The sequence below is a fragment of the Cajanus cajan genome, chromosome 10 (genome assembly GCF_000230855.2).
Source record: "Cajanus cajan strain Asha chromosome 10, NIPB_CcT2T_4, whole genome shotgun sequence".
Lineage (NCBI taxonomy): Eukaryota > Viridiplantae > Streptophyta > Magnoliopsida > Fabales > Fabaceae > Cajanus > Cajanus cajan.
In genome coordinates, this window is record NC_138526.1 from 21414442 (window position 1) to 21422996 (window position 8555).

At 37.8% G+C, this 8555-nt stretch overlaps 1 long non-coding RNA gene across 1 annotated transcript; it reads left to right on the plus strand.

The window, feature by feature from the left end:
* Nucleotides 1–2721: 2721 nt before the first annotated feature.
* LOC145952661 (uncharacterized) lies at nucleotides 2722–6899 on the plus strand. The gene is made up of 4 exons (XR_014430165.1): nucleotides 2722–4318; nucleotides 4433–4950; nucleotides 5377–5688; nucleotides 6145–6899. It is a non-coding gene; the product is annotated as an uncharacterized LOC145952661 (long non-coding RNA).
* Nucleotides 6900–8555: the final 1656 nt, after the last annotated feature.

Here is an 8555-nt window from a genome sequence, read left to right on the forward strand (position 1 = left end):
GATACTGGGATACAACCAAAAATCCCGCGTCCAATTGTTTTTCCACCTCCTCCTTAATTTTTAAGGACCATTCGGGCTTGATTCGTCGAAGCTTTTGCTTAATAGGTCGAAACCCCTCTTTTAAGGGCAACTTGTGTTCGACAATGTTGGAATCCAACCCGGGCATATCATGGTACGACCATGCAAATACGTCCTTGTATTCCCTCAATAATTGAATTAATTGCGTTTTTATTCCATCACTGATACGGGTCCCAATATTGATCTCTTTCAACTCTTGACCCTGCCCCAAATTCACGGTCTCCAATTCTTCTTGATTCGGTTGGAGTAGACGAGCTTCTTGATCTAGCAGTCTTTGCAGGTCCGGAGAGATGGTCTCCTCATTACTGTCCAACTCAACCCATTCACCCTCGGCTTTCGGATCCCGATCAGAGCGAGCAATCACAGACATAATTATTTATTGGTTCTGTTTAGGTTTAGAGTTTATTAATATAAATGAGAGAGAGAGAATAGAACAAAAATGCGAGAATAATTGTGTGAAAAATGCCTTTTTATTGATATATGAGTGTAAAACTGTACAAAACCCTTTATTTACATGAAAAAGGTCCTCATGATCTCGGGTACTGATCATGAGTCCCTAAAAGAAAAATGTGGAGGGGCCCTATCATGGCTTGCCCTTCTCTCTACTCTTGCTGCGGTAGAGGATTCTTGCTCACGTCGGGCGCCGTCGAATCGAAAGTGACCCACCCAGCGTCGATAAGGTCTTGGACCTTGTATTTGAGAGCTCGGCAGTTCTCCGTTGAGTGCCCCTGTGCCCCCGAATGGTATAGACATTTGTCTTGTGGATTGTACCAATCGGGGTAGGGTGGATTCACCTTCTTTGGTGGAATGTAAGCTATAAGGCGCGCCTCCACTAGCTTCGGCAGGAGATCGCTGTAAGTGGTCGGAAGTCTATCAAACTTCTTCACAGAGTTGTTTTGCGATTTGCCTGACTTCGAAGCGGAAGAAGACGGAGCAATGGTTACAGTGTTGACTCCTCCTTCTTTCTTCTTCCCAAAGGCCTTCTTAGCTTCATATGATTGGGAAGGCTTAGCCAGCTTCCCACTTTTAAGTCCTTGTTCCACCCTTTCTCCTATGGTGATGATGTCCGAGAAGAGTGTCGTTGTGTTCCCTATCATTTTATCGTAATAGGGACCAGTCAACGAGTTGATGAATAAGGACACCGTCTCCTTATCCGACAGCGGGGGCTCTATCTGTGCCGCCAACTCCCTCCAACGTTGGGCGTACGCCTTGAAGGATTCATCGTTCTTTTTACTCAAGGCTTGAAGATCAGACCTATCGGGTGTTAGGTCGATGTTGTATTTGTAGCGCTTGAGGAAGGCGTCGGCCAACTGCCTCCATGTGTGTACTAGATTTCCATCTAGCTGCATATACCAGTTGAGTGCAGTTTCAGCTAAGCTCTCTTGAAAGCAGTGGATCAATAGCTTTTCATTTGTGGCATATGCAGCCATCTTGCGACAGTACATGGTGAGATGACTTTTAGGGCAAGTCGATCCCACGTACTTTGGGAAATCTGGCACTTTAAATTTAGGAGGGAATTGAATGTCCCTCACCAAACACATGTCGGCGGCATCCTTAATGTCAAAGTCATGCCCCTCCATAGCCCTTAGCCGATCCTCGAGGGCATGGAATTGTTCCTTTGAGACCTCGGGCTCTTTTATTATAATTCCTGCCCCAAGGGGTACGGCGTTTGGAGGATCTCTTTCATGCTCTTCCTCCTCTCCCTCATGATGGGACCCATGATCACTATGATGAGAATCATGGATATTGTGATGACGCATGAGTTCCATCATTTGCGCCATCTGCTCTTTAAGCTGTGAAAGCTCGGTTGTGAGCTTCTTGTTTTGCTCCTCCAATGCTTCCATTTTCTTGATTTTCCGTGCGCGCGTAAGGATAGAGAGATGACCAGCCACTTTCTAAAATGAATGTTTAGTTAGTTTATTTTATGGAATGAATACACTCTTTAACACGAGCTTGATAAACCTCCATCTTTAAGGCGCTGCCTTTTTAAGACGGAAGTTTACCACCCTTCTTTATCTATGATTTCTCCCCAACGGAGAATCTCTATAGTCATGGGTCTCTTTCACTCATGTCAAGAGGTATTGGTGATCCTAAAATGTATGTTTTCATGAGGATGCATGATGTCTTATTGGTAATGATGTACATGCTCCTCACTTTTATTATATTTTCACACATGGTCTTTCCTCTCATGTCATGGTTTTTTATGCATGGGGATTATTTTTAGACCTTATCACGAGGTTATTTATTAATGCACAAACAATGTCACATAACGAATGTACAAACAATTCACTCATCCACGAACAGTCACGAGCGAATTACGAGGTAGGGGTCTCCTGCAGAAAAGTGCATATTCAAGGAGGATCTAACTGTTCTCACTTGGTCAAAGGCCCCCAAGGTGCCCCCATTATAGGGACCCAATTCCTCTTGTCGTAGGTCGATGGAAAGCTCCAACGCACCGTCGGACTCAAGTTCATGGTTATCACCTTGAGTGATGCTTTTCGACAACGGTCTCATAGGCTCCTATAAACCCATCAACCGGCCGTACTAACATCCACTCCCTATGGATTACCACTCATGCCCCCGGGTATAGAGGGAACTGTTGTGTGCAAAGGTTTGTGTGCAGTTTTTATTTCAAACAATTGCGGAATTTAAGCATACAACAGTTATTTAAAGCCATATAATAAAACATATTATAATACAAGCAAGGGGTAATGAAGTAATTTTAACTATTATTTGTTAAAAATAATCTGTCACTAAATGGGACTGACTCTCAAGGCTTCCCCAGCGGAGTCGCCATCTGTCGCCACCGGCCCGAAACGGGCTTTCGGCATTCGCGAGGGATGGTTGGACTCGTTTATTTGTTTAAAAATAGTGGATTGCTAGAATGACTTATTCTCAAACTGAGACCTCGTCAAACGAACAATTTTATTAAAAGGCTCACTAATCCATATTAATCCCAAGCGGGACCCTCCATGGATTAGTGGTTTTCATAAAAGGAGGGTTCGTGGAGTCGCCACCAATGTTTTACTCAAAACATTGGAAAAAGGGATAAGGCAATTGATTTAAAAATCAACTTTGGCCACTACAACCAGAGTTGGGTAAGGGAGTCGGTTACGCGTGGGGAAGGTGTTAGCACCCCACAGCGCCCCTTTCGGGTTCCCTATGACAGATTATTTTTAACAGAACAGTATAAAATTACTAAATTACCCCTATTTATTCTAAACAATTATGAATTGACTATCTACATGATGACAGTTTAAATATACACACAGAAAGCAGTAAAAGGAAGGATTGAAAGGAAACCTCTTGAAGCGTGCTTTTTTATAAAAAATGAACTGGGAAGCGTTTTGGCGTTCCCACGCTCTACAAGCCCGCTCTTCGCTCTCCTAGAACAAAATTTTAACTAAGGGAATCAAAAAGATTTCCCCTCGACTAGGTTCGATCCTCAAGCAAAATGGCTCGGGGCTCAAGAACTTCGTCGGATCAACTCTCCGAGTGATTTCTAGGGCAGAACACTGCTCAAAAACCCCAGAATACTCAAGGAGAGGGTTCAAACTATCTTGAAAAGTGTGGAATGACGTCCAATTGACGTCATATTTATAGGGAATAGGCGCAGTACGGCCTACAGGGCCAATACGGCCGTATTGAAATTTTTGAACTTCAATACGGTCGTATTGGAGTTCAATACGGTCGTATTGAAAGTCAGAAATTTCAATACGCCCGTATTGAGTTCGCGGCGGTCGTATTGAAGTGTCAATACGGTCGTACTGACTTCAGTACGGCCGTATTGAAGCTTCAATACGGCCGTATTAAGTTCAGTACGGCCGTATTGGGCTTTTTCCCTCCACTTCCTTATTTTTAGCTATTCTAAGACCTCTAGACCTACAGAGAACCCTCCTAGGGCCTTCGAGGAGTCCTTCTGGCTGATTATCCTTCAGTCTTCGAGAGTCTTCAAGCTTTATTTCCGACCCGGACAATTTTAGGGGTCTACAACCTTGAGCTTTCAGCTCCTGCCCCTTACATTTTGTGTAGCTTTTGCTCTGTTTTTCATCTAGAAGTGGATTTTAAGTGGAAACTAGGATGCTATGCTGAAATATAGTATTTGCAGCTCTAACATTACCCCCGTCTAATTTATTTCTTTGCAGGGGCTGATTGTGATGTCGCAAGTTTGTTTGTGTGGAGATGCTTTCTTCTTTTAGCTAAGGTGCTACAACTGTTGTAGCATGAATTACTTAATCAGGTATTAATACAGAAGTTGCTAGTGTTTTATTAGTTATTGTCGGAGGACTCTTAACTAATTTTTTTTTTCTATTTTGCGTCTATTGTTGTTGGATGTGCATCATTTTGATGTTAGATCACAGAGTTGTTCATAGGTGTAGTGATTGAAACTCGTGCCTGGGGAGTTCTTGAAGCTACTTTGGTGCCAATTTTCTTAAGATCAGTTGGTCATTCCATAGGTAAGCTTCATAATGATGACTTGGATTTTTATGAATGGAGTAGCAATTTGTCTCACCAAGACTCGCCTAATGTCATGATTGATCCACTATTGGATAAGGAGCTATTACTGTCTCCGTCAAATAGTTTCAAATTGCCAACATCTTGTAATGTTCTGACTGTAATTGTGGAAGCTGCCCTTCAGTATATGCAAATAGATACACTCCCTAAATCAGCAGAAAGAAAAGGGTGCATTGCAGATAAATTTGTTAAAGTTTTGACTTGGGAATTATGTAATATGTTTGAGCGGATGCTTTTACATAGTCCAGAGCACAGGTCTTGCGTAGTTGGCCTTTTTCTTCCTATCATTCTTAAAGCATTGCCTGCAAATTGCTCATTTGAAATCTCAATTCGTGGGAGGAAACACGGGTTTTCTTGGTAGGTTCAGATGTATTGATTAATGTTCATCTTATATATATATATATATATATATATATATATATATATATGCATTCTATCTTCTATTTATGAATGTATCTTGTATATTATTGGCTTTCAGGGAGTATTTCTTCATCAAACTCTGGAACTGTTGTAGAACACTGTTTTCAATTAGGCCATTAGAGAGAAGAGAGGCATATAATATACTATCTTTGTATTTTTCTTTTTCCTGGTCTAAAGAAGAATGTGAAGATGCTGATAGTGGTACAATCATTAAAACTGACAAATTTGACATAAGAGTAAAAAAAGAGTTTTGGGATGAAATAAAAATTGGGCTGGTACTCAAGCTCTGTTTAGTGATATTCTGTCAGTTTATTTAATTTGTTATTGCTTTGCCTACTTAAGAACCAAATTGAATCTGGTCAGGTTGACAAGGAGAGTTTAGTGAGGAAGCAGAGTTTACATATATTCAAGATGGCTCTGAATATACAAGGAGGAAAGGATTCCATATCTAGCATTTCAAAAAGGAATACCAAATAAAAGCATTCATTACCCCATGGTGTAACAAAGAGGGAAAAATGGGCTTACAAGGAAGCCAAGTCGCTTGGTTTCGGGAACCTTCCGATGATAGATGATCTGATTAATAACAGCCAGTGGTATTGGGATGCATTTGTGCTTTTATATGTGATGCTTGAAGAATATGGCACTCATTTAGTTGAAGCGGCTTGGAATCATCAGGTGTAGAATCATGTGTTCACATTTTTTTTATCTTACTCATCTTTGTTGAAATTATAGAGATTAAGGTTAGAGGTGGGGGGAAAAAGAGAACAACCTCCCTATATCCTAATATAATATTTGGTGTGTAATGATGTGTTACATCTTACCAAATGAAATTCACAACTTCTATTTATACTAATATGTGACTTATAATGCTAGTTGAATATCAAAATGAATCATGAAGTATGGTAAAATATGGAAACCACTCTTGAGTGATAATTCAAGATACTAGAAAATATTTTAAGATTCAAATAATTCTAGTGCATATGTTTATTTGGTCAGTTTTTAAATTTACACTTTATTGCATATAGTTTTGACCCACTTTCAGATATTCTTAGGACTTGGTATTTTGGTTGCTTACTTTTGTGCTTCCCACAATCAATGGATTTGATGTGGTAAATTAATTGTTTCGTACAGGTCTCTTTGTTATTTCAATTGTTTGGGTCTTATCTCAATGTTGGAAGCAGTATCAGTAATGTTCAAAATCAATTTGAAATTTATGGTGAGACTTTTGATTGGTTATGTATTTTATGGTGAGCCCTTTTCAAATGATTTACTATTATTCATATTTGAATTTGAATCTATGCTAACCATTTTCTCTTTGAACTACTTATGCAATGATTTAATTTTGCTTAAATTATTATTTTCTCCAAATCTAATGTTTCCTTTGTTGTTAGTCTCCTCCATCTTATCCAAATATTATATTCTACTTAATGGCGCCCTGATTGAATTTACATTTCAGGTGTAAAAGGAGTTTATATGTCAAGGTTATTGAAGGTGCAGCCCAGTTTCTGCGCTGTTATGTTAGTTTTCTAGCTCTAAGGTATGCTTAGAAATCATGTTTGTATGTAGACTGGTATGTGTGTGAGTATAATAGAATTCATAGGAGAAAAATGTTTTAAAAAATAGGAGGATTTGGAATCCTTTTGATGTTACCGAGAAACTATATCAAGAACAAAAAAGAGCTGGAATGAAAAAATACATTTGTTCAATTGAACAATCTAATTCCTTTGCACGTCCAAACTTGAAACACTCCAAATTTCATGAGATAGAACAAATAGGAACTATTCAAATTTAACAATATCTAACAAAAGAAGGGATGGATAGGAACAAATAATTATCAAACTAGATGGTGTTGGAAAAATTACAATATTATGATAGTGTTGAAATTATACCCATAACAATTAAACAAACAGGAGCAGATATAGATAACTAAACACTCATTTTATGTATTTAAACAAGTAAGAGTGTGATTACAATAATTATAGAACAAATAGGAAGAATTAAAACTAGAAAAATCAAAATGTGTTTTTATCGACACAGAGATGGAGTTGTAATTCTAATGCTCAAAAACCTTCCCAAGTATAAAAATTAGAAATAATAGGTCGAGAGCAGATTCCAAGCTCCAATTCCACGCTCTTTCTAGATGCCAAATAAACACACGAGAGATTTTCTTTTGGGCATGAATGAAATATTTGGCTTCTTTGGAAGCATTAATGCTAGTCTCATTCAAAGAGAGTATGTCTGCAAAATCCTTAATCTAGCACTTGGAAATTTTAAACTCGGGTTTTTATTCTCTGTTTTGTCCTTGTTTTTATTTTTTATTTTTTCTAGTTTTTACACTATGATATGTTTTAGCCTTTCGGAGGACCTTAATTCCCTCTTTCTTTTTTTTGTCCTTTTCTTCACAAATTCTTTTATAGAAAAATGATGACATGCAGGGATGGATATTTGTCTATAGTTTAGTGGTAATCCTATCCATATTTCTTTCTATTCTTGTCCTTATATACTTTTGTTAACCATTACTAAGTTTGAACAATTTTTTTGATTTATTAAACAAGTTAAATTGTATCCACTCTACTTAAGTAATGTAATTGAGAAAAATAGTGCACTATACAATTTCTGTTTGAGATATATATATATATATATATATATATATATATATCTATGTGTATGTATGTTTATTACAGGTAATAAGAAAGAATCTAAAATATAAATGAAGTTTTTTTTAAAAAAATGCAATCTACATCGGTTGTCAGTAGAACAGATGTAGATTTGTATAATCTACATCGATTTTACTAACAACCGATGTAGATTTGTGGTTAGATTTGTGCAAAAATCTACATCGGTTTCAAAACTGATGTAGAAGTGTATGTATTTCTAAGTCGCCATATTCTACATCAGCTTTAGAACCGATGTAGATTACCTCACTGAACCGATGTAGATAATACATCTTGTAGTAGTGATTCGTCTTATCTTGTATTTGATTTGGGCCTGGATCAACCTTAGTCTTGATACTAGCTTTGTTATCGTCTAATGTCTTGTTCAATTTGATTATGCTTGATCATACTTTGTCCTTCATTTTTGCCTGAACTTATTGTTATCCATCTGAAACACTAATGAACATGTTAGAAATAACAATATGTATTATATTTGTCATATTCAAAACCTCGGTGAGAATTGCGAATGTGCTTCGTCTGACTTAACAATCTCTCTCTTTTTGATGATGACAAATATAATCTATCAATCGTTTTTAGATATACATATCAAGCATCTTGTATCAGAGACAGGGCAAACAAATATCATATACATGTAATGTAAGGGTTTCTATGTTCGTTCTCTAAAGTTCTAAGGTTCCTCCCCCTTAGACTATGATCTCCCCCTTACATAGTGACCTTTTCAATTTTCAGTTGATAGATATTTTCTGTGATATTGTGTTCTTTCTCCCCCTTTGTAATCATCAAAAAGAAATAGAGGGCGAGTGCAATATACTATTGATCATCTATCAATTCCATACCTAGCCTATCTCGTAGCCAAACATATCTATC